Source organism: Gopherus evgoodei, unplaced genomic scaffold (genome assembly GCF_007399415.2).
Source record: "Gopherus evgoodei ecotype Sinaloan lineage unplaced genomic scaffold, rGopEvg1_v1.p scaffold_47_arrow_ctg1, whole genome shotgun sequence".
Lineage (NCBI taxonomy): Eukaryota > Metazoa > Chordata > Testudines > Testudinidae > Gopherus > Gopherus evgoodei.
The window spans coordinates 541,459-568,218 of NW_022060068.1; the positions used below are offsets into that span (position 1 = coordinate 541,459).

General features: G+C 52.7%; 1 long non-coding RNA gene across 1 annotated transcript; it reads left to right on the forward strand.

Moving 5' to 3' along the window:
• The first annotated feature begins 1,445 nt into the window (after positions 1 to 1,445).
• On the forward strand, positions 1,446 to 12,604 carry LOC115642937. Its single transcript, XR_003998262.1, has 4 exons — positions 1,446 to 1,457; positions 8,617 to 8,622; positions 11,190 to 11,201; positions 12,505 to 12,604. It is a non-coding gene; the product is annotated as an uncharacterized LOC115642937 (long non-coding RNA).
• The last annotated feature ends 14,156 nt before the right edge of the window (positions 12,605 to 26,760 follow it).

Consider the following 26,760-nt stretch of genomic DNA (forward strand, 5'->3'; position numbering starts at 1 on the left):
ATACTAGCTACAGCTTTACTGAACTGGAGAAGAAAAGAAAATGAATGTTCTTTACAAGTGAAAACAGATAAACATACACACACAGATGAGTTACTGTCACAGAGCCACAGGCCCACTGCTCTGGAGCAGTCTCTGGGAGACCCCTTCAGGGAGCCAGACCCCCTTAGGGTCACACTCTTTCACTAGGACAAGCCACTTGGCTTCACTGCCTCCTGGGACTGAACCTCGGAGCCTTCAGCACCCCTACATCACACCGTGAGCTCCCTTCAGTAAATCCACCTGAGATGGGCACCTGAGGGAGACTTGTACCCCCAAAGGGAGCTATGCACTGCCACCTTCAGCATCTGCCGGGATGCTCGGCTAGCACTGGAAAAGTGGTCAGGTTTGCTAGATGTTGAGAACATGGCGTAGCACAGAGAACAGAACATTACAGCCTGGTCAATCTCAGGCAGCCCAGAGCTCTCTGACTCCTATTCTGTCCCAGTCCAAGGGAGTCTCTAAAGTCAGCAGCCCACGCTTAACAACCCCCCACCTCAGTCCTTTGTTCTAGTTCCTGGGCAAACCCAGCTGGATTCCTGAGGTGGGGTGGGCCAGCCACCATAGGTACCAAATGTCCAGGCAATTGGAGTGGCCCTGGCCCAGACAGTGGGTGTCCATCACACCTGTAGCTCTGGGTCTCTGCAGTGAGTAAAAACCTTTTCCTGCCACCTAGCTAACAATGCAGCACACAGGAAACTGAGGAACACACAGTATTCATATAAAATATTACAGAACATTCCCAGTCCATCACAGTTACAGTCTTAAGTTTCCAAAGGTAATACAAGCTCTGATCATAAACAAGCTCTATGTGTCCTTTAGGACTAGAGCAGACTAAGTTGCTGGGGATCCCTTGCTTATGCCTAGAAACCTTGCCCCGAGTCCAAGCAGCAATGAGATCCAGGTCCTCCTTGTCATTCCCTTTCCCCCATCTTCTCTGAGCTGCAAGCTCAGCTGGTGGAAAGAATTCACTTGTAAGATTTAGCTTCACAGCAGTGCGGGGTAGAGTAAACAACCAAGTCTTTTATGCTCTTTAATGTTCCTCTCTAGTCTGTCTGGTTTCACTGGGCCTCCTTTGCCAGGCAGGACAGGAAATAGCTGGATTTTATCCCAAAATGGCCAGAATTGATCTTGGCAAAGTAGGTGTGTCTTTGCAAATAAGATCTGCTCATGAGGCCCTTTTCTCTAGTTCATCAAGCAAGGGCAAGAGAGAGAACTCGTGGCGCCCATCGGATTACATCACTAAAGCTGAAGGCCTCTGCCAAGGCTACTGAAACCCTGGGGCACAGGCCCACACCACAGCACTTCCTGCAGGTGCATGACACGACAGCTACAGAAACCAAACAGCTCCTGCACCCACAGAGCTGCCTGGCCTGGTGGGAGCTGTCTGCACTGCTCTAGGCGCTATGGACACATGCACAGTACACCTGGGGCCATGTTCCCTGGTAACAGCAGCGTGCAAAGGGGGTACAGTGCTGCCCTTTGAAAGTCATTCTCCAGCCTGCAGCCCAAGGCTGTGTAGGGGCTAAGCTGCCGTAGCGGAACAGCAGCTGGGGCAGGGAACGTGAGCATGGTTATGCTAATGAGATGGGGTCAGCCAAGCATGGCTGTGGCTATTGAAACATGATGATGTCACAGACTCATATAGTCTACGACCAGAAGGGACCACTACGACTGTCCAACCCAACCTGCTGCACAGCCCAAGCAAGCGCCCCTCACCAGCAATTCCTGCACCCAGAGCATCACCTCAGCTTGAGCTGGAGTGGGTCTGAGAGAGCAGGCCAGAGGGGAGACTCCAAGGCACAGAACCAACTCCAGTCTTAGCCATTTGACATGCATCTGACAAAGTGGGTATTCACCCACGAAAGCTCATGCTGCAATACGTCTGTTACAGATTTGTGCCTCTTTCCACTCTGAATTTGTCTAACTTCAGCGTGCACCCATGGGGTGACATTCTGCCTTTTCCTCCAGCTGCTGTCTGAAACCTCCTTCCCATGCAGCCAAGTCACTTCTTATCCTTCTCTCAGCTAAACTTTAGCCTCTCACCTTCTCCAGCCTTCCAATCCCCTTGTAGCGCCTTTCATAGAGGGCTAGTGAGGGTCCCTCCCCCTCTGGGATGCCCTGCCCCCTCACTCCACCTTTCCAGTGGTTCCATGTCATGTTTGAGGGGCGTCCCCAGAACTGGTCACAGTATCTACTAATGGCACAGACAGACGTAATATTGCCTCCTCGTTCCTCCTTACTAGTCCTTGCTTATATGTCCAAGAGTCATGTTGTCCACTTAGCTACAGTGATGTGCTGGGAGCTCATGTTCAGGTGATTTCTACCATGGCCCTTAGGTTCTTGTCAGTGTTGCCACGTTCCAGGATAGAGTCTCTCATTTCATGAGTGTGACCTTTGGGCCTAGAGGTCTGACCTTGCATTTGGCTGGATTAAAACCCATGTTACTCAAACGCGCCTCCCTTTACCAAGCAATCCAGGCTGGTCTGTAGAACTCACCCAGCCCCCATCATTATTTACCACTCCTGCTGATACAGTCTAGAAGGATGTTTGCTTTTTTTTTGCAACAGCGTTACACCATTGACTCATATTTAGCTGGTGAGCCACTATGACCCCCAGATCCCTTTCCGCAGGACTCCTTCCTAGGCAGTCATTGCCCATTGTGTGTGTGTGCAACTGACTGCTCCTTCCTAAGGGGAGCACTTTGCATTGGTCCTCATTGAATTTCATCCTGTTTACTTCAGACCATTTCTCCAGTTTGTCCAGATCATTTTGAATTTTAATCCTATCTTCCAAAGCACTTGCAGCCCTTCCCAGCTTGGCATCATCTACAAATTTTATAAGTGAGCTCTTATGCCATTAGCTAAATCATTGATGAAGATATTGAACAGAACCAGTCCCAGAACCAGTCCCTCCAGGATCCCACTCGTTATGCCCTTCCAGCTTGACTGTGAACCACGGATAACTACTCTCTGGGAACGGTTTTCCAGCCAGTTCTGCACTCAGCTTATAGTAATTCCATCTAGGTTGTATTGCCCTAGTTTGTTTATGAGGAGGTCATGTGAAACAATACCAAAAGCCTTACTAAAGTCAAGATATACCACATCTACCACTTCCTCCCTGTCCACAGCCTTGTTACCTTGTCACAGAAAGCTATTAGGTTGGTTTGACAGGATTTGTTCCTGACAAATCCATGCTACTGTTACTTATCACCTTATTATCTTCTAGGTCAGGGGTAGGCAACCTATGGCATGAATGCCGAAGGCAGCACCAAAGCTGATCTTCAGGGGCATTCACACTGCCTGGATCCTGGCCACCGGTCAGGGGTGGGGATGTGCATTTTAATTTAATTTTAAATGAAGTTTCTTAAACATTTTAAAAACCTTATTTACTTTACATACTACAATAGTTTAGTTATAGACTTATATAAAGAGACCTTCTAAAAACATTAAAATGTATTACTGGCACACAAAACCTTAAATTAGAGTGAATAAATCAAGGCTCAGAGGACCACTTCTGAAAGGTTGCCAACCCCTGTTCTAAGTGTCTGTAAATTGATTGCTTAATTATTTGCTCCATTATCTCTCCGGGTACAGAATTTAAGCTGACTGGTTTGCAATTCCCTGGGTTGTCCTTATTTCCCTTTTTATAGGTGGGGACTATATTTGCCCTTTTCCAGTCGTCAGTAAAAGAAAAAGGATTCTCTCAATCCCAAAGGACCACGCCCCAGACCCAGGTCAATATACAAATCAGATCTTACCCACAAATCACGCTGTTGCCAATTTTAGGGTCTAAAATCTAAAGGTTTATTCATAAAAGGAAAAAGATATAGATGTGACGTTATTGATATAATCTGGGACCATATAGAACATGATTGCAACCATGGTCCTGTAGTGGCACCAAATCTTATGTAAAGGGGGTCATATACGGTGTCTAAGACCAGGTTATGGGTTGCTGGTTATAATTATGGTGTCTATATATGTGTATCATTTTGTAGTTGAAGTTATGAGTGTTGGTTTTATACTGTCTGTATTTCAAATTTATGCTGTGCTTCTGGGTGACATCCCAGACAAGTTGGTATTAGCTCTGCCTAGCCTGCTTGATGGCCCATTAAGGACCATCAGCTATTCAATTGACCCATTGAGAGAAGGCAGATACGCCTTGTAACTCAGCAAAGTATGCAGAGATTTGCCCATGTGACTCCAGACTCCATTTTGCTGTAATTTTCCACAGTAAGAACAAAGAGGTGTTCTTACACCTGGAAAAAGCCTATAAAAGGCTGATGCCTCATCTCCATCTTGTCTTCAATTCTGCTTCTTACCTCTTGAGGGACTTTGCTACAAACTGAAGCTCTGAACAAAGGACTGAATGACCCATCCCAGTGGGGGATGTTCCAGAGAGACTTGATTTGAACCTGCAGTTTATTCAATCACTGCTACAAGCCTGAACTAAGAACTTTGCCATCACTGTATGTAATTGATTCCATGTAACCAATTCTAGCTCTCATCTCTTATCTTTTTCCCTTTATGAATAAACCTTTAGATTTTAGATTTTAAAGGATTGGCAACTGCTTGATGTGTGGGTAAGTTCTGATTTGTCAATTGACCTGGGTCTGGCGTTTGATTCTTTGGGATCGAGAGAACCTTTTTCCTATATTGGGGTGTTGGTTTTCATAATCATTCATCCCCAGGACAAGTGGCACTGGTGGTGATACTGGGAAACCGGAGTGTCAAAGGAAATTGCTTGTGTGACTTGTGGTTAGCCAGTGGGGTGAAACCAAAGTCCTCTTTGTCTGGCTGGTTTGGTTTGCCTTAGAGGTGGAAAAACCCCAGGGGTCCTGCCAGAACCGCATCATCACAATAGATGAGAGCTAGAATTGGTTAGATGGAATCAATTACATCCAGTAATGGTAAAGTTCTTGGTTCAGGTTTGTAGCAGTGATGGAATAAACTGCAGGTTCAAATCTAGTGTATGGAACATCCACAGCTGGGATGGGTCTGTGACAATGCAGTTCTGGCAGGACCCAACTGAGAGTGCCAATTCAGGACAAATCTCTTAAAACAGGGCAGTTACAGCCCAAGGCTGGGGTTTTTCCACCTCTAAGGCAAACCAAACCAGCCACACAGAGAGGACTTCGGTCTCACTCCACTGGCTAACCACAAGTCATACAAGCAATTCACCACCAGTACCACTCGTTATAGGGATGAATGGTTATGAAAACCAACATCCCAGTAAAAGAAAAAAGGTTCTCCTGATCCCAAAGGACCAACCCCCAGACCTAGGTCAATATACATATCAGATCTTACCCCACTGGGATGGGTCATCAGTCCTTTGTGTAGAGCTTCAGTTTGTTGCAAAGTCCCTCAAGAGGTAAGAAGCAGGATTGAAGACAAGATAGAGATGAGGCATCAGCCTCTTATAGTCTTTTCCAGGTGTAAGAACACTTCTTTGTTCTTACTGTGGAAAATTACAGCAAAATGGAATCTGGAGTCACATGGGCAAGTCCCTGCATACTTTGCTGAGTCACAAGGCGTATCTGCCTCCTCTCAGTGGGTCAGTTGTGTAGTTGATGGTCCTTAATAGGCCATCAAGCAGGCTAGGCAGAGCTAACACCAACTTGTCTGGATGTCACCGAGAAGCAGAGCACAAGTTTGAAGTACAGACAGTATAGAGCCAACACTCATAACTTCAACTACAAAATTGATACACACACAGAGAGAGCACAATCAGAACCAGCAAACCAGAACCTCTCCATAGGCCTTTCACATGACAACCTTTGTACAACATTTGCTGCAAATATATAACAGTGGTCACAATGATGATCTATACGGCTACAGGTTATGTGAATAACATTACAAACACCTCTGCATTTCCACATTTTCTGTTATTGTCTCCCCTCTACTCACTGAGTAATGGGGCTACCCTGTCTTTGGCCTTCCTCTTGCTTCTAATGCATCTGTAGAATGTTTTCTTGTTACCCCTTATGTCTCCAGCTAGTTTGATCTCGTTTTGTGCCTTGGCCTTTCTCATTTTGTCCTTACAGATTTGTGGTGTTTGTTTATATTCATCCTTTGTAATTTGACCAAGTTTCCACTTTTTGTAGGACTCCTGTTTGAGGTTCAGATCATTGAAGATCTCCTGGTTAAGACAGGGTGGTCTTTTTTCAGACTTCCTGTCCGTCCTATGCTGGGGGATAGTTTGTTCTTGTCTCTGAAAAACTGCCAACTCTCTTGGACTGTTTCCCCCCTTCTAGGCTCCCTGTGGAATTGGCATCCCAGGGCCTTTCCCCACATACCCCTCTGTGGTTCCTCTTTTCTCTCCACATCTCCAGCTCCAGTTCATGCTTTCCCTGCATCTCCTGGTGCTGCTGTCACTCTTCCTCATGCATTCACTGCTTCTCACAGTCAGTTCGCTCCCTTCACTGGACCTCCTGCCTCTGCTGGTCTAGCTGAAGATCCCCCCACTTAAATCCAGTGATGGGGGAGGTCATGAAGAGCCCTGCAGGACAGGGAGGCTTGAGGACACCCTGCTGTGGCTCTGTCATTCTCAGACCCTTGTGGAGGCCCACTTGGGTCTGGCACACTGCAGGGTTCCTCCTAGAGCCAGTGCCAAAGCTGGGCTGTGGGACTGAGCCACCTCCTTAGCCTTGTTAGACCCTCGCCTGTGGCTGGCTGAGCTTTATCAGTGCTGCAGCCCAGGGCAGGAGGCCACGCACTGCCCTGTGAGAACCACCCAGAGGTTTATCTGGGGAGGGCCCAGGGCAGCCTTTGCATGGAGGTAACTGGAATCAGTTTGCAGGAGGTAAAACTGATGGAGGCATCTTGGGCCTCGGGCTGGTCACACCCATGGGCTTGCACTGACATGGCAGAATCTGTGTGATGCGGGTGTGCCAGCACAATAGTGCTGTGGCTACATCAGGACATGCTCCCAGCCAAAGCTGCGGACTCACTGAATGGTACTGAGTTCTAATGGACAATTGGCAAAAGGCTAATGTAGTGCCCATCTTTGAAACAGGGAAGAAGGAGGATCCGGGGAACTACAGGCCAGTCAGTCTCACCCCAGTCCCCAGAAGAATCAGGGAGCAGGTCTGCAAGGAAACCATTCTGAAGCAGTTGGAGGAGAGGAAGGTGATCAGGAACAGTCAGCATGGATTCACCACGGGCAAGTCATGCCTGACCAACCTGATTGCCTTCTGTGATGAGATAACTGGCTCTGTGGATATGGGGAAAGCGCTGGATGTGATATAGCTTGACCTTAGCAAAGCTTTTGATACGGTCTCCCACAGTATTCTTGCCAGCAAGTTAAAGAAGTATGGGCTGGATGAATGGACTATAAGGTGGATAGAAAGCTGGCTAGATCATTGGGCTCAAAGGGTAGTGATCAATGGCTCCATGTCTAGGTGGCAGCCGATATCAAGTGGAGTGCCCCAAGGGTCGGTCCTGGGGCCAGTTTTGTTCAACATCTGGATGATGGTATGGATTGCACCTTCAGCAAGTTCGTGGATTACACTATGCTAGGGGGAGAGGTAGATACACTGGAGGGTAGGGATAGAATCATAGAAGGTTAGAAGGGACCTCAGGAGGTATCTAGTCCAACCCCCTGATCAAAGCAGGACCAACCCCAACTAAATCATCCCAGCCAGGGCTTTGTCAAGCCTGACCTTAAAAACCTCTAAGGATGGAGATTCCACCACCTCCCTAGATAACCAATTCCTCCACCCTCCTAGTGAAATAGTATTTCCTAATATCCAACCTGAACCTCCCCCACTGCAACTTGAGACCATTGCTCCTTGTTCTGTCATCTGGTACCACTGAAAACAGTCTAGATCCATCCTCTTTGGAACCCCCTTTCCATGTAGTTGAATGCAGCTATCAAATCCCCCCTCATTCTTCTCTTCTGCAGACTAAACAATCCCAGTTCCCTCAGCCTCTCCTCATAAGTTCTGTGCCCCAGCCCCTAAAATTTTTCTTTGCTCTATGCTGGACTAGCTCCAATTCGTTCACATCCTTTCTGTAGTTGGGGGACCAAAACCGGACATAGTACTCCAGATGTGGCCTCACCGATGCCAAATAGAGGGGAATAATCACTTCCCTCGATCTGCTGGCAATGCTCCTACTAATGCAGCCCAATATGCCATTAGCCTTCTCGGCAACAAGGGCACACTGCTGACTCGTATCCAGCTTCTCATCCACTGTAACCCCCAGGTCCTTTTCTGCAGAACTGCAGCTTAGCCAGTCAGTCCCCAGCCTGTAGCAGTGCATGGGATTCTTCCTTCCTAAGCAGAGGACTCTGCACTTGTCCTTGTTGAATCTCATCAGGTTTCTTTTGGCCCAATCCTCCAATTTGTCTTGGTCACTCTGGACCCTAATCCTACCCTCCAGCATATCTACCTCCCTGCCCAGTTTAGTGTCAGCTGCAAACTTGCTGAGGGTGCAGTCCACATCATCCTCCAGATCATTATTGAAGATATTAAACAAAACCAGCCCCAAGACCGACCCTTGGGGCACTCTGGTTGATACCGGCTGCCAACTAGGCATGGAGCCATTGATCACTACCTGTTGAGCCCGAAGATCTAGCCAGTTTTCTGTCCACCTTATAGTCCATTCATCCCGCCCATACTTCTTTAACTTGCTCTGAAGAATACTGTGGGAGATGGTATCAAAAGCTTTGCTAAAGATAGGGTCCAGAGTGGGCCAAAAGAAATCTTGTACAAAGGAGGTTAAGTAAAGTGTCTAAGACAAGGTTATGATTTGCTGGTTATAGTTATGCTGTTTGGGTGCATGTATCATTTTGTATTTAAAGTTATAAGTATTGGCTCTGTCCTGTCTATATTTCAAACTTGTGCTCTACTTCTGGGCGACACCGCAGACAATTTGGCTTCAGCTCAGCCTAGCCTGCTTGATGGCCCATTAAGGACCATAAGCTATAACTGACCCATTGAGACAAAGCAGATACACCTTGTGACTCATCAAGGCAGGAACATGCCTATGGACAGAACTCTACAGTTTTTCCAGGCCATGTGCTGGTCAGCTTGTGTTTGGAACAAAGGAAGCACAGGTCACATGGCAAGAGACTATAAAAAGCTGCTGCATCTCCTCCATCTTGTCATCAATCCTGCTTCTTACCTCTGGAGGGACTTTGCTACAAACTGAAGCTCTGAACAAAGGACTGAATGACCCATCCCAGTGGAGGATGTTCCAGAGACTTGATTTGAACCTGCAGTTTATTCCATCACTGCTACAAGCCTGAACCAAGAACTGTGCCATTACTGTATGTAATTGATTCCATTTAACCAATTCTAGCTCTCATCTATATGTCTTTCTCTTTATGAATAAACCTTTAGATTTTAGATCCTAAAGGATTGACAACAGCGTGATTTGTGGGTAAGATCTGACTTGTATATTGACCTGGGTCTTGGCCTTGGTCCTTTGGGATTGAGAGAACCTTTTTTCCTTTACTGGGGTGTTGGTTTTCATAACCATTCATCCCCAGGACAAGTGGCACTGGTGGTGATACTGGGAAACTGGAGTGTCTAAGGGAATTGCTTGTGTGACTTGTGGTTAGCCAGTGGGGTGAGACCAAAGTCCTCTCTGTCTGTCTGGTTTGGCATGTGTTAGTAATAAAGAACACCCAGCTTTGGGCTGTGACTGCCCTGCTCTAAGCAATTTGTCCTGACTTGATACTCTCAGTTGTGTCCCACCAAAGGCAGCATCATTACAGTGGTGTAGTTGTGCTAGGAGCCTCAGAACCAGGTCAATTAAGCTTTGCATCAGAACCCCACACTATCCAAATTTGAATTTGGGGACTGAGAGTTTAGTTGGGTTAAAGATCAGTGACCATGAGCCAAAAAGCATCAGCAGAAACAATGAAACAGCAAACCCTGAGAGACAGCCTGCAATTTGAACATAATCAAAAATTGGCAGAAATTTGAATGAGAGAGAAGCAAGCCTTGGTCCAGCTGGAAAAAGAAGCTTACAGGGGGCATATGGAACTGATGACTGTTGAAGAGAGGGTTTGCCATATGCAACAAGAAACTGTCAGCCTTCAGCTCCAATTTAAAAAAGCAATGGAGGAACAGCAGAAACTGTATCCTCTTGGAAGTCCAGTTTATAACAACGTTGGTATGCTTGTCACAGAGTCCCTGGGCGGTGCTCTGGAACTGCTCCCCACAAAGTCATTCAGGACTTTGAGGAGCCTTCTCTCCCTTGGAGCAGACTGTCTTCAGGGCAAGAAGCTCACAGGGCTTCACCTCCTGGGTCTCTCCTTGAAGCATTCAGCATCCTCTGCCCCTCCGTGCGCTTCCCACAGCGAGTCCGCCCTGGCGGGGTCCTGGGGAAGCCAGAGGGTCCTGCACCCCCACTTTGCAGTCAGATGTTGACGCTCAGCCAGCCAGTAAAACAGAGGTTTATTCGATAACAGGAACACAGTCTAAAACAGAGCTTGTAGGTACAGAGAACGGGACCCCTCGGCAGGGTCCTGTAGTGAGGCGGCCTGGCTCCCAGCCGTCCCAGAGGAGGAAGAGCCCAGCCAGATGCTGGACTGGGCAGAGCTAAAAAGCTCTGAGCCCACCCTGCAAAAGGCCAGGCGCCAATCCGGAACTATAAAGGCCAGCCCTCAGAGCTCAGTTAAGCCCCAGCAGCCAGAGCGAGCCGACGTCCCTCAGGGATCTCGAGACTGGGAACCCCCTGTGACCCAGGGCAGCCGCCCAGGCTAGCCTGAGCTCCCCTGTGCCCGCTACCTAGAGGAGCCGCCGGAGCTACCCTGGGCCGACTTTCTGGAGGCGTTGTCGGACCTACCACCCAGCCCCGGCTGGGACGAACCCATGCACCTTGACCCTGCAGAGGACAACCCCAGGATCCAGATAAGCCCCGAGGGGGAGTCTGGAAGTAGCCTGGGGGCAGCCAACCCTAGTCTAGCTGCAGCACACCCAGAGCCAATGTCAGTGTGTTGTGGCCAGGATCCCCACTGACACAGCAGCAGGCTGCCTCCCACTGTTAGGGCCCCGGGCTGGGACCCAGAGGAGAGGATGGGCCTGTGTTCCCCCTGCCACGCCACTCACGGGTGGCAGTCTCCCCTTCGCCCCGACGCTCAGGCCCAGGAGCCTGGGCTTAATGTACTGAACTATTTGCTCAGCCCCTGCCTGAAGGTCTGAGCCCTGAACTGTTGTTTGTTGCCCGCCCTGACCCAGGGCCTGGGCTTAATATACTGAACTGGTTGCTCAGCCCCTGCCTGAGGGTCTGAGCCTGGAACTGTCATTTGCTGTGGCATGTAGTGAGGTGGCCTGGCTCCCTGCCACCCCAGAGAGGGGCGAACCCCAACAGCGGACGTCTACACTTCCATTTTGGGGCCCAGTGAGCCAGACAACCCTGTCTGCCCTCACTTCCCATCCCCAGCCAGTTCCAAACTGAAACCCCCTCCAGCCCCTCCGTCTCTGCCGAGTTCCTTTCCCGGGCCAGGAGGTCACCTGATCTCTTTGTTCTCCTACACCTTTGGCATCCCCTTGCAGGGGGGAAGGGCCTAGCCATTTGTTGCCAGGAGACAGACTGTCAGCCAGAAACTGAGGCACCCACTCAATATTCAGAGGAAACATTAAGAACAGTCCCACTTCGTCACAATGCTATATTACTCTGAGCAGTTTTCTGTGTTTAACCCATTATGCTATGACCATTGAGAGGAGGACAAGGACCTAGGGGTTACAGTAGATGAGAAGCTGGATATGAGTCAACAGTGTCCCCTTGTTCCCAAGAAGGCTAACAGCATTTTGGGCTGTATAAGTAGGGACATTGCCAGCAGATCGAGGAACGAGATCATTCCCCTCTAGTCGACATTGGTGAGGCCTCGTCTGGAGAACTGTGTCCAGTTTTGGGCCCCACACTACAAGAAGGATGTGGAAAAATTGGAAAGAGTCCAGCGGAGGGCAGCAGAAATGATTAGGGGGCTGGAGCACGTAACTTATGAGTAGAGACTGAGGGAACTGGGATTGTTTGGTCTGCAGAAGAGAAGAAATGGGGGCGGGGGTTGATAGCTGCTTTCAAGTACTGGAAGGGGGTTCCAAAGAGGATGGATCTAGACTGTTCTCCGTGGTACCAGATGACAGAACAAGCAGTAATGGTCTCAAGTTGCAGTGGGGGAGGTTCAGGTTGGATATTAGGAAAAACTTTTTCCCTAGGAGGGTGGTGAAGCACTGGAATGGGTTCCCTAGGGAGGTGGTGGAATCTCCATCCTTAGAGGTTTTTAAGGTCAGGCTTGACAAAGCCCTGGCTGGGATGATTTAGTTGGGGATTGGTCCTGCTTTGAGCAGGGGGTTGGACTAGGTACCTCCTGAGGTCCCTTCTAACCCTGATATTCTGTGATTCTATGACAAGGAAAGTTTGTATGAGCCTAGACAGCCTGGCGAGTTGATGGCTTTTTCTTATCAGCGGTTTGGGAAGGCAAGGTTAGTGGAAGATGAATATCCCTACACCTTAGCTGTGTGGAGAATTGTGACAGTGAAGGGAATGTGCCTGTATCTGTCAGGGGTATTGACTTGCCTATGGAGGGAGCTACCCCGGTCTCCAAGCCGTTGTCTGTGAACAGCCCTGTGTGCTGGGAAATGAGATCCCAAGCTGCATGTCTGTTAAAGGGGAAGGTTCCTCCAGCTTTTCTTTGTCTGTGGAGCAGACAGAAGGTGCCTTTCAGCCTGGGAGGGTTGAGAATAGTGCAGTTGTCTCGGAGTTGGTTCTGGATTCAACTAAAGCCCAGGAGGGGAATGGTCCTAAGTTTGTGTCTGCTGGGGAGAATAGCACTGTGACTGGGGTGCATCCAGTTAGTGTCATGATGAAATCCCAGAGACCAGACAATTCGGGTGCTTGTAGTTTGTCTGTTGTTGGGAAAGGATGTAGCAGCTCTGTCTGATCAGAGTGATACCCTAGCTAGGGCACAAGAAGAGCATGGAGGTGGTTTGATTGTGTTACCTACTGACAGTTTGGAAACTTGTAGCAAGAAGGAAAAGATTCCTGACCTTGTGTGTGGTAAAGGGAAGGAAAATGCTTCTCACCTTTTGACTATGAAATCTAGCAGTTTACCTGAAAGGGGATTGGGTAGGAATCCACCTGATGGGCCAGAGGTGATTCTGGATGTAAGTGAGACCCGGAAAGAGTCTCTTGTTGCTCAGGGAAGCAGGGCCGATGGGAGAGAGAGAGAGAGAGAGTGTGTAAAAGCCGGTACAAATTACAGGGGCCTGGTGGTCTGGAAGGAGGGCCGGGGCCTGGCTTTGTCAGCCCTGTTTAACCAGTACACCCTTGATGGGGTGGGGAGGCCTGAAAAAAATTTTCACCGGGGCCCGAACCCACTCTCGGCAGCCCTGGGGAAGTGTTCCTTTAGCGCAAGCCCCAGGTGAAGAGGGTAAGGGCAGAATTTCTGTGAGGGGTGAATTGTTGCTTAGAAAAGCTCCTAGAGAAAAGAATCCTCATGGTAACCTGTGCAGTTTGCTGTAGCTGAGGGGTGTGGAAATGATTTGATCCAGGAAATTTCAGTTCCTAACAGCCAGAAATTTTCTGTGGTGAATGGAGCCACTGACTTTCCTTTTGAAAGATCCAGTGTGGGTGGCTTTGAGAAGGTCTCAGATGGAGTAAAAGCTGTTAAGGAAGTTGAACAGTCCTATAAGCAAGTGGCTGTGCTTGACCAGTTTGTTGGGGAGACAAGGTTGTTGAGAGAGGAATGTCTCCATGCTAATTCTGTGGGTGAGCAGTCTGTGCTTCAGAGTCTGAGGACAGATTTGGCTGCCGGTGTGTCAGAGCAGAACAGTTTTATGGCCGAATGCTTGAGGCTGCAGGGGAGAGCAAGCAAACGCTCACCCTTAAGTACTTTGAATTGGTTTGGTATCTCTTTAAAACAGAGTCCAATCTCTGTGTTACTGGTGGTGGCAGATTCACAAGCAAGCAGGCAGAAGAGCATCTGTGTAGATGTTCATAGCACAGAGGTGCTACAGTTGGTGAACACACCTAGCCAACAAAGGAATGCCTGTGAGCAGGAACTTTCAGTTTTCAACCTTTTAGGAAAATGGGAGGGGAGAGAACACGATCCTACTGAAGGGAAGAATGAATGTCCAGCCTTGAAATTGGTAGCAGCTGAGAATTTAGAAACTAGCGTTTGTGGTAATGCAAATTACTTCACTGACTGGGGGGAGAAAGACTTGCTAATAGCTGTTAGCACAGAGGGCACACCACATCAGCCAGTGAATTCTGTTAAGCAAGAGAAATCAGGGTTTGATCCTTCAGGACAAGGAGGAAAGAGAGAACTTAATTTTGCAAAGGGAAGCCACAGGGTAACCCTGAATACGCCAAAACCCCAATGGTATTGAGCCAAAGGTGTGGCATGAAAAAAATTATTGTAAATGGACACTTGCAATGGATTTGTGGTTATTGCTAATGGTGATTTTTGTAACTAATGTGTTGCTAATACCAAGAACTGTAAAAATGTACAGTGTGCCAAATCTATTAGAAAATCCCTTGAACATGTTAAGAGCGACACATAACAGCTGGAGATGAGTCGACAGTGTGCCCGTGTTGCCAGGAAGGCCAACAGCATATTAGACTGTAGAAGTAGGAGCATTGCCAACAGATCAAGGGAAGAGATTATTCCCATCTATTCGGCACTGCTGAGGCCACATGTGGAGTATTGCGGCCAGTTCTGGGCCCCCCCACTACAGAAAAGATGAGGATAAATTGGAAAGAGTCCAGCCGAGGGCAACGAAAATGATTAGGGGGCTGGAGTACATGACTTACAAGGAGAGGCTCAGGGAACTGGGCTTATTTAGTCTGCAGAAGAGAAGAATGAGGGGGGATTTGATAGCAGCCTTCAACTTCCTGAAAGGGGGTTCCAAAGAGGATGGATCTAGACTGTTCTCACTGGTGGCAGATGACAGAACAAGGAGTAATGGTCTCAAGTTGCACTGGGGAAGGTTTAGGTTGGATATTAGGAAACACTATTTCACTAGGAGGGTGGTGAAGCACTGGAATGGGTTCCTAGGGAGGTGGTGGAATCTCCTTCCTCAGAGGTTTTTAAGGTCAGGTTTGACAAAGCCCTGGCTGGGATGATTTAGTTGGGATTGGTCCTGCTTTGAGCAGGGGATTGGACTAGATACCTCCTGAGGTCCCTTCCAACCCTGATATTCTATGATTCTATAAAGCTAACTCGGGAGAACTGCTGTGTCAACCAGCCAAAGCCAGGCAGCCTGGGGACGGCACACCTCACCCTGAGACAGAGTCAGCAGGCAGACAGTCCCCATTGAAATGGGCCATGCCATCAGTGCTGGGCACACGTACCAGAAGTGCCTGAGGATCAGCCCTGCCAGACCCACAGGAGCTAGTTAAGGAAAGCCACGAAGACCCCAGAGTGGTAGTGAGCACCTGCGTGAATGGACCAGCCCTCGGCACCAGCTCACGGACTAATTCTGTGGGATGGTAGCAGTAGTGTTAACCCTGTTGTGTACCACAACTGGAGGGGGCCATGACACATGACACCTGCCACCAGAGTGTGACACACCCACAGTCGCTGACAGTGCAACACTAGGCAGGGCCGATTGTGAACAGTTCTCTAAAACGTCTGCTCAGTGTGCAGCAGCGTCAAAACAGCGAACGGACCATTGGGAACCTTGGGACAGGAACAGATAATGAGACAGAAAATATCACATTGCCTCTGTGTAAATCCACGGTACCCCCATGTGATGGAGTAGGGGCTGTCTGTGTGGGGAGTGGGAGAGCAGGGGAGGACTTTAGGGGATGGATGATACCAGAGCTTGTAACCTGAGCTAGGTAAGGGAGGGGAAAGGTCAACACCTTTGCCCGGGAAGGGGGACAAAGGAAGGGAGTGGCAGGAGGAAGGCAGTTTGAGTTTGGGCTTGGGGCTGTGTGGGTGGAATTCAGGGTATCCTAGCTAGGATCCAAGCACCCTGAAAGCCCAGAAGGACTCGGTGGAGGGGTCCTGACTGTGCCTGCAAGCTCTGCTGTAACCTGTGTTCCTGTTGTCCAATAAACCTTCTGTTTTACTGGCTGGCTAAGAGTCACTGTGAGTCCCAGGAAGAGGGGAGCAGGGCCGGACTCCCCCACACTCTGTGACAACTGGTGGGAGCGGTGGGATATACTGCACCCCGTGGACGGCGCTTCCTGCAGTAAGTGACTGGGGAGCAGTAAAACGAAGGTGTGATTAACCCCTGGGAGTGTGTGCCCAGTGAGAAGGACTTTGCAGTAACAGGGTCCCCCGGGGGATTGCAGCGAGCGGTCCCAGGGGCGGAGGAGTCTGCAGCTCGACCCTGGCAGAGAGGTGGTGACCTCAAGAAGGGCTGGTGCACTAGGGGTCCCCCTGGAAACCGTGGGGAGCGGCGAGCACCCCGGCCTGTGAGTGGCCAGCAGGAAGATGTATGCCAAGCGGCGCAAGTGCGACCTGCTGGAGCTGTGCAAGCAGAGGGGGTTGCGCCCGGGGAGGCTCACCAAGGACCAGCTGATTGCCCAGCTGGAGCAGGGAGACTGCATGAATGAACAGAGCCCTGTCTCTGAGGGAAGCAGCCGGGCAGATGCAGCGCAGGCACCAGTGTCTGTCCCCGCTGGGAGTGGTCAGCCTGCAGACGAGGGCTTCCCGAGACCCCCCCTTCCTAGGCCTAGGGGAAGGGCGAGGAGGAGCCCAGTGAATACCGAGGGCACCGTGATCCCCCCGGCCAGCAGGGGATCCTCCTAGCAGCGCTCGGCATCCGTGGAGCGGATGCGGCTGGAATATGAAAGGGAGCTGAAACGGGAGGAGCTCGAGTTAAAGAGGCGAAAGCTGGAGGAGAAGGTGGACCAGAGTAAACATGAGCGGGAGGAGAAGGAGAAACAGTGTAAATATGAGCTGGACCTGGCCCAGCTGAGGAGCAGTGAGGCCCCGGCTGCGGTGAGTGAGGGGGGACCCAAGCCTACAAAGAGCTTTGATAAGCACTTGCTGCCCCGGCGTAAGGAGGGGGAGGACATAGATACCTTCCTGACGGCCTTTGAGAATGCCTGCGAGCTGCACAGGGTTGACCCTGCAGACAGGATCGCAGTTCTCACCCCCTTACTGGACTCCACAACCGTGGAGGTGTACAGCCGACTGAAAGGGGCGAAGGCAGGGGACTACGAACTGTTCAAACAGGCCCTGCTCCGCGAGTTTGGGCTGACTCCGGAGATGTACCGGAAAAAGTTCCGGAGCCAGCGTAAAACCTGTGAGTTCACATACCTACAACTGGTCAATCAGGAGCAGGGGTATGCCCGCAAGTGGACAGCTGGGGTCCAAACTAAAGAGGACCTGCTTGACCTATTCATACTGGAGCACCTGTACGAGCAGTGCCCGTCCGACTTGAGGCTGTGGTTGATGGACCAGAAGCCGGAGAACCCGCAGCACGCAGGCCAGCTGGCCGACCAATTTGTGGACAGTCGGGCAGGGGATGGCAGGGAGGAGTCTCGAAGGAGCAGGCCTGGCTCAACGCAGAGAAAGAGTCATGGGGCCTCCCAAAGGGGGCCTATGGAGAACCCCCCCAAAAGGGGAACATCCAGCATCAGGTCCCTAGGACCCACTCAAGGGGACCCACGAGACATGGGCTGCTATCGCTGTGGCCAACGAGGCCACATACGGGCCCAGTGCCCCAAGCTCAGGGACAGACCAAGCAGACCCAACCCGCAGAGGGTGGACTGGGTAAAAACCCAATCGGAGGAGGGGCTACATTCCCAGGAAAGGGGAACTGGTAACATACCACCTGTGAAGGAGGGAGGAGGTCCCCAGGTCAGCTCCTCTGGGGGGCTAGATACTCCAGGCTCCGGGTTTTTGGTTCACCGGGTGGGAGCGGGGCTGCCCCTCCGGAAAGAGTGCCTTGTTTCCCTGGAGGTAGATGGGTGGAAGGTCACTGGGTACCGGGACACGGGCGCAGAGGTGACGCTGGCCCGGCCCGAGGTGGTGGCCTTAGATCGGATGGTGCCCGACACCTACCTGACCCTGATGGGCGTGGGTGGGACCCCCTTCAAGGTGCCCATGGCGAGGGTACACCTGAAGTGAGGGGCCAAGGAGGGCCCCAAGGATGTGTTAATGGGAGGGGACCTTGAGGACTGGCCTAGTAATACCCAGAGTGCCCTGGTCGTGACTCGTAGTCAGAGTCGGCAAAGGGCACTGCACCCCGACAACGGGGAAGGTACTCGACCTGAGGTGCAGGACCCTAACCCAGGGAGTGGGGAACGCCCAGGGTCACGGTTCAGAGAGGCTGCGGCCTCAGACCCAGCCAGCAAGAGAGAGCCGGTCCCCATCCCTGTCCCAGCTGCTGAGTTCCAGGCCGAGTTGCAGAAAGATTCCTCCTTACAGAAGCCCAGGGATCAGGCTGACCTTAGTGTGGTACAGACCATAAGGAGAGGTTGCAAGGAGAGGTTCCTGTGGGAGAAGGGGTTCCTGTACCGAGAATGGGCTCCCCCAGGGGAAGTGGGGGATCAGGAGGCAGCTGGTGGTTCCCCAGAAGTTTCGCCACAAGCTGCTGTACCTGGCCCATGACATCCCTCTCGCAGGGCACCAGGGAATCCAGCGCACCAGGCAGAGGCTGCCACAGAACTTTTACTGGCCTGGGGTCTTTACCCATGTCCGACTGCCAATACTGTGACCCCTGCCAGAGGGTGGGGAAGGCCTGGGACAAGGGGAAAGTGGCTTTGAGGCCTTTACCCATCATAGAAGAACCTTTCCAGAAGGTGGCCATGGACATAGTGGGACCTCTCAGCAAGACGATCCGGTCAGGGAAGAAATACATCCTGGTGGTGGTGGATTTTGCCACTCGCTACCCCGAGGCGGTGGCCTTGTCCTCTATCGAAGCAGACACAGTGGCAGATGCACTGCTGACAATTTTCAGCCGGGTGGAGTTCCCCAAGGAGTTCTTAATGGATCAGGGGTCCAACTTCGTGTCGGTCCTGCTCTGGTCCTTATGGCAGAAATGTGGGGTCCAGCACAACTGGGCCTCAGCGTATCACCCCCCAGTCCAATGGGCTGGTGGAAAGGTTCAACGGGACGCTGAAGATGATGCTAAAAACATTTATGAACCAGCACCCGCAGGACTGGGACAAGTACTTACCTCACTTGCTGTTCGCGTACAGGGAGGTACCCCAGGAATCTACCCGGTTTTCACCTTTCGAACTGTTGTATGGAAGGCGGGTGAGGGGGCCCCTAGACCTGATGAGGGACGAGTGGGAGGGGAAGGCCGCTCCCGAGGGAGAGTCAGTGGTGGAGTATGTCCTGACCTTCCGGGAAAGACTGGCCGAGCTCATGGGACTGGCCAGGGAGAATCTGGCCCGAGCCCAGAGGAGGCAGAAGGTCTGGTATGACCGCACAGCACGAGCCCGTGCCTTCGCCACCGGGGATCAGGTGATGGTTCTCATCCCCGTGAGGAGAAACAAACTCCAGGCTGCCTGGGAAGGGCCCTTCAAGGTTATCAAACAACTAAATGAGGTAAACTATGTGGTGGAGCTGTCAAACTGGGCACATCACCATCGGGTGTACCATGTGAACATGGTGAAACCATACTATGACAGGGGGAATGTGGTGTTGGCCGTGTGTGGACATTGGGAGGCGCAGGGAGATGACCCCTTAGTAGATCTATTCCCTGGGACCAAAGCTGGTTCCCCCCTGGAGGCCATTCCCCTCTCTGATCAGCTGACCCCGGGCCAGCACGCTGAGATCAGGGGGGTGCTGCATCTATACCGACAGCTGTTTTCCAACCAGCCTGGACGCACTAATTTGACTGTCCACCGGGTGGAGACCGGGTCACATCCCCCTATAAGATGCTCCCCTTTTCGGGTCACTGGTAAAACTGCCCAGGATCTTGAAAGAGAGGTCAAGGATATGCTGGCTTTGGGGGTGATCCAGCCTTGGGCCTCGCCAGTGGTGCTGGTCCCCAAGAAGGATGGGTCAATCCGGTTCTGTGTGGACTATCGAAAGCTCAATGCCATCACCGTATCTGATGCCTACCCTATGCCCAGGCACTGACGAGCTCCTAGACAAGCTGGGAGGTGCTCAGTACCTCACCACCATGGATCTTACCAAAGGCTACTGGCAAGTGCCGCTGGACGCAGATTCCAGGCTGAAATCGGCCTTTATCACCCCTCTGGGGCTCTACGAGTTTCTGACCCTGCCCTTTGGCCTCAAGGGAGCGCCGGCCACCTTCCAGCGCCTGGTGGATCAGCTACTGAGGGGGATGGAGAGTTTTGCTGTGGCGTATATTGACGACATCTGCGTCTTCAGCCAGACCTGGGAGGACCACATGTCCCAGGTTAAACAAGTCCTGGACTAACTCCGGGAGGCTGGGTTAACCGTAAAGCCTGAGAAGTGCAAGGTGGGGATGGCTGAAGTATCTTACCTGGGCCATCGGGTCGGGAGCGGCTGCCTGAAGCCAGAATCAGCCAAGGTGGAGGTGATCAGAGACTGGCCTGCTCCCCAAACCAAAAAGCAGGTCCAGGCCTTTATTGGGATGGCGGGGTACTATCGAAGGTTCATGCCCCACTTTAGTGCCATAGCCGGCCCCATCACTGAACTGTGCAAAAAGGGGAAGCCAGACCAGGTGATCTGGACTGAGCAGTGCCAGGAGGCTTTCCGGGTGCTGAAGGAGGCTCTGGTTAGTTGCCCAGTTCTGGCAAACCCAGATTTTGACAAACCCTTTATGGTGTTCACCGACTCCTCAGACACGGGACTGGGGGCGGTGTTAATGCAGGAGGATGAAAAGGGGGAGAGACACCCCATCGTGTACCTGAGTAAGAAGCTGCTACCCCGGGAGCAAAACTACGTGGCTATCAAGAAAGAATGCCTGGCCATGGTGTGGGCCCTTAAGAAGCTAGAGCCATATCTCTTTGGGCGACACTTCACCGTGTACACCGACCACTCTCCCCTGACCTGGCTGCACCAGATGAAAGGAGCCAACGCCAAGCTCCTGAGGTGGAGCCTGCTCCTGCAGGACTATGACATGGACGTGGTCCATGTGAAGGGAAGTGCCAACCTGATAGCGGACGCATTGTCCCGGAGAGGGGGCCCTGAACTTCCCCAGGTCACTGGGTAGAGTGACCCTGCTCAGTTCAGTCTCGAAGGGGGGAGATATGTGATGGAGTAGGGGCTGTCTGTGTGGGGAATGGGAGAGCAGGGGAGAACTTTAGGGGATGGACGATACCGGAGCTTGTAGCCTGAGCTAGGTAAGGGAGGGGAAAGGTCAACACCTTTGCCCGGGAAGGGGGACAAGGAAGGGAGTGGCAGGAGGGAAGCAGTTTGAGTTTGGGCTTGGGGCTGTGTGGGTGGAATTCAGGGTATCCTAGCTAGGATCCAAGCACCCTGAAAGCCCAGAAGGACTCGGTGGAGGGGTCCTGACTGTGCCTGCAAGCCCTGCTGTAACCTGTGTTCCTGTTGTCCAATAAGCCTTCTGTTTTACTGGCTGGCTGAGAGTCACTGTGGGTCCCAGGAAGAGGGGAGCAGGGCCGGACTCTCCCACACTCCGTGACACCCCACAGCTTGAGTACTGCGTGAAGATGTGGGTGCCCCATCTCTAAAAGATCTATTGGAATTGGAAAAAGGTGTAGAGAAGGGCAACAAAAGTGATTAGGGTTATGGGAGAGCTTATAGATGAGGAGAGATTGGTAGGACTGGGACTGTTCCTATTAGAAAAGAGACAACAAAGGGGGATATGAGAGAGGTCTGTAAAATCATGGTGTGGCGAAAGTGGCTAGGAAAGTGTTATTTACCCCTACACAGAACACAAGAACCAGGGGTCACCCAATGAAATTAATAGGCAGCACATTTGAAACAACCACAGAAAAGTTTCTTCACCCAATGCACAGTCAGCTTGTGGAACTTGTTGCCAGGGGAAGCCATGAAGGCCACAAGTATAACTTGGTTCAAAGTGGAACTCGATCAGTTCCTGGAGGACCGGTCCATCAGTGGCTATTAGCCAGGATGGGCAGGGATGTGACCCCACAGTCTGGGTGTCCCCAGCATCTGACTGCCAGAAGCTGGGGTTGGACAGCACGGGATGGATCACTCAATAACTGTCCTGTTCTGTTCAGTCCCTTTGATGAGCCTGGCTCTGACGCTGCCAGACAGGCACTGGGCTAGATGGTCCATTGGTCTGGCCCAGTGTCACACAGCCAGAGGTCCAGTGCTCTGGAGCAGTTCCCAGGAGATCCCCTTCAGTGTATCAGGCTTCCCCTTTAGGGTCACACTCTCTCACTGGGGTCAGTCCTTCAGTTTCACCACCCCCTGGGACCCACCCTGGGAGCCTTCAGCTGCCTGCTTCATGCCGTGCGCTCCCCTCAGGGCATCCTGGGGCGAGACGCCTGCACCCCCAGAGGGAGTCCTGCACCCCCAGTTCCTGCCTGCAGTGAGCTCGGCCAGCGTGTGAGAGCCGGGGGTTAGTGGGCGTCCGGACCCAGCGCAGACAGTCTGTAGTTACCACAGAGAACAGAAAGTTACAGCCAAGTCCAGCTGGGTCGGGCCAGAGCCCAGCGCTCCAGGACCCCTCCCTAGGCCCAGGCCAGGTGCTGCTGGGTCCAGCAGCCCCCACTTAACACCTGGCCCCTCCTCAGCCCTTTGTCCTTGTTCCCCTTGAACACGGTCACCCGCCTCCTCGTCAGCCCTTGTCTTCCCGCTGGTCACACCCGGCTGGCCTGCTGCGGAGGGGACAGGCTATGGGTGCCAAACGTCCGGGCAATTGGAGTGGCCCTTGTTTTTGGGGACATTCCATGGGCCTGGGGCCCAGCCCCCAGATAGCCAGTCGTCTGTCACACCTGGATCTCAAGGGTTCTGCAAAGAGCAAACAACCCCGCCCCCTTGCTGAGTTAACCATGCAGCCTGAAGGGGAAACTGAGGCACACACAATAGTCATACAAAACGTTACAGACAAACCTCACTCTGGCACATCCAGTATGCCCATTCTTAGGTTCCCCAGGCCTTGCAGCAGGAGAATGGACACCCCCACTCACCCCAGATGTTTGTTTGCTCTGTGGGCTGGGACAGTCTCGTCCTCACAGGAAATTACCACAAACGAAGGGTCACAGTCACCCTCCCATAGCACAGGCCCCCCCAGGCCTCTCCTGCAGCACCGTCATGCCCTGTGCTTGCCTGGCCCATCCATGGCTTGTTCTCTCTCCCCACACAGGCTCTGGGCTCTCCTGAGCCCCACCCCAAGGCACTGAGGACAGATGGGAAGGGAGGTCTCAGGGCTGGTGAGTCAAGCTGGGTCTGGAATGGGCACAGGGGCTCTGGGGGTGCTGGGCTGGGGCGAGATGGTCAGGCAAGGCCTGGGGCTGGTGGGCTGCGCCACAGAGGGTCGAAGGCTAGAATGGGGCAGGGAGGGGGCTGGGGTGAGCTGGGAAGGGAGGGTATGAGACAGGTGGGATGGGCCTATGGCCAGAAGAGTATGGGGCTGCTGGGCAGGGCAGGAGCATATAGGGCTGGGGCCTGTCAGGCTAAGTATGGGGCCAGGCTGGGGATGATGTATGAGGCCAGGCCAGGGGTGAGGTATGGGCCCAGAGCCAGGCCAGCAATTATACATGGGCCCAGGGCTGGGCTGGGTGGGCATGGGGCTGGGCCAGGGATGATGTATGGGCCCAGAGCTGGGCAAGGTGGGCATGGGGCCAGGGATGATGTTTGGGACTAGGGCTGGGCTGATGTATGGGCCCAGGGCTGGGCTGGGTGGGCATGGGGCTGGGCCAGGGATTATGTATGGTGTCACGGAGTGTGGGGAGCCCAGTCCTGCACCCCTCTTCCTGGGACCCACAGTGACTCTTAGCCAGCCAGTAAAACAGAAGGTTTATTGGACAATAGGAACACAGGTTACAGCAGAGCTTGCAGGCACATTCAGGACCCCTCCATCGAGTCCTTTTGGGCTTTCAGGGTGCTTGGATCCTAGCTAGGATACCCTGAATTCCACCCATCCAGCCCCAAGCCCAAACTCAATCTGCTTCCCTCCTGCCACTCCCTTCCTTTGTCCCCTTCCCGGGCAAAGGTGTTGACCTTTCCCCTCCCTTACCTAGCTCAGGTTACAGGCCCTGGCATCGTCCATCCCCTAAAGTCCTCCCCTGCTCTCCCACTCCCCACACAGACAGTCCCTACTGCATCACATATGGGCCTAGGGCTGGGCTGATGTATGGGCCCAGCGCTGGCCCAGGTGGGCATGGGGCCGGGCCAGGGATGATGTATGGGCCCAGGGCCGGGTTGGGTGGGCATAGGGCAGGGCCAGGGATGATGTATGGGCCCAGGGCCGGGCTGGGTGGGCATAGGGCAAGGCCAGGGATGATGTATGGGCCCAGGGCCAGGCTGGGTGGGCATGGGGCTGGGCCAGGGCTGATGTATGGGCCCAGGGCCGGGCTGGGTGGGCATGGGGCCGGGCCAGGGATGATGTATGGGCCTAGGGCCAGGCTGGGTGGGCATGGGGCCGGGACAGGGATGATGTATGGGCCCAGGGCCGGGCTGGGTGGGCATGGGGCCGGGCCAGGGATGATGTATGGGCCCAGGGCCGGGCTGGGTGGGCATGGGGCCGGGCCAGGGCTGATGTATGGGCCCAGGGCTGGGCTGAGTGGGCATGGGGCTAGGCTGGGGATGATGTATGGGCAGATGTATCAGATCGCACAAGATAAACAAGCAGGGAATTTCATCAGCACCCATCATGGCTTTAATTTGGCTGCCTAATGACTCAGATCCAGCCGCGCAGATAAAAGTTGTCAGAGCCGCAGCCCTAATGAATTTCTTGCCACTTGTAATCAAGGCAGCTTGTCGGAGGAGGATGATTAATGGGTCCCCAGAGGAACTGCCGTCCCTTCTCTGCCATTCGCACTAATGCAGCCGCCAAGAACTTCACCAACCCGGGCGCAGCGCCGGCCTGGGGCTTGGGGCACAGCATGGGCCACGTGGGGATCCAGGCTGGGCAGGGGAGGGGGCACGAAGGGCTGAGGGTGCAGGCTTGAAGTGGGGCAGAGGGAGAGGAGGAGGGGGGGGGGAGGAATGGAGTGGGGAGGAGGGAGGAGGGGAGGGACAGGGATAAGATGGGGGTGGGGGGGAGGGGGGCCGGAGAGGTCAGGCAGGAGAAAAAATAACCCCAACTATATATACAATATGATGGGGGCTAATTTAGCTACAATTAATCAGGAAAAAGATCTTGGAATCATCGTGGATAGTTCTCTGAAGACGTCCACGCAGTGCGCAGAGGCAGTCAAAAAAGCAAACAGGATGTTAGGAATCATTAGAAAGGGGATGGAGAATAAGACTGAGAATATATTATTGCCCTTATATAAATCCATGGTACACCCACATCTCGAAGACTGTGTACACATGTGGTCTCCTCATCTCAAAAAAGATATTCTAGCACTAGAAAAGGTTCAGAGAAGGGCAACTAAAATGATTAGGGGTTTGGAGAGGATCCCATACAAGGAGAGATTAAAGAGGCTATGACTCTTCATCTTGGAAAAGAGGAGACTAAGGGGGGGATATGATAGAGGATATAAAATCATGAGTGATGTGGAAGAAGTGAATAAGGAAAAGTTTATTTACTTGTTCCCATAATACAAGAACTAGGGGTCACCGAATGAAATTAATGGGCAGCAGGTTTAAAACAAATAAAAGGAAGTTCTTCTTCACACAGTGCACAGTCAACTTGTGGAACTCCTTACCTGAGGAGGTGGTGAAGGCTGGGACTATAACAATGTTTAAAAGGGAACTGGATAAATTCATGGAGGTTAAGTCCATAAACGGCTAGTAGCCAGGATGGGTAAGGAATGGTGTCCCTAGCCTCTGTTTGTCAGAGGATGGAGGTGGATGGCAGGAGAGAGATCACTTGGTCATTGCCTATTAGATTCACTCCCTCTGGGACCTCTGGCATTGGTCACTGTCGGTAGACAGATACTGGGCTGGATGGACCTTTGATCTGACCCCTCTTACGTTCTTAAGGGATGGGCAGGGATAGGAATAAGCTGGAGGGATGTGGAGGGGAGGAGGCAGGAGGGGAGGGACTGGGGCAGGGATACAAGTGGGGAGGCGGGGTGGGGCGAGTGCTAGCCATCAGGGGGAGGGATAGCCCTCACCTGGGTGTAGGTGCTGCCCCATTCCAATGCCCCCAACGAGTGGTGCTCAGTAGGGGCAGGGGGTGCCTGCCCTTCCCCAGGAGCTGCCCTCCCCTCCTTTGTCCCAGCTGTCCCTGCCGGCCGACGCCCAGCCTCTCCGTGTGGCCAGGCAGCCACAGCTGGGAGCCCAGGCCTGAGGCAGACTGTCCCCCTGCGTGCCAGGCCATGCCTGGAAGGGCAGCCCAGGCTAGGGAGCGGGGAAACCTGCTCAGATGCAGTTGGTTTCTGCCCCGTCTTGACAGCCCCCATGCGACTCACAGGCCGTGCGGCAGGGCAGCCTGTGACCCGCTGGCGTGTGCGGGTGGACACTCAGCCCAAGCCCTGGGGACGAGCCTGTGAGGGCACCGGCTGCTCGGGGGCGTAAGCCAGGCCCAGGGGCCCAAGCTGGGCATTGTGCTGAGAGCCGACAGGCTGGGCCCGCGTGGCCCCTCTGGAATGGCACCGGCACCATGCCCCAGGTCTGTGGTGATACTGACCTGGCCACCCAAACTGGAACCGCCCAGCACCTGGGATCCACAGCACCATGCTGGCTCCAGCCATCCCTCGCCAGGGCATCTCCAGAGACCCGAGGTGCAGGGCCTGTTGGGCCAGCACGGCCCCCTTCTCCTCAGGGGCC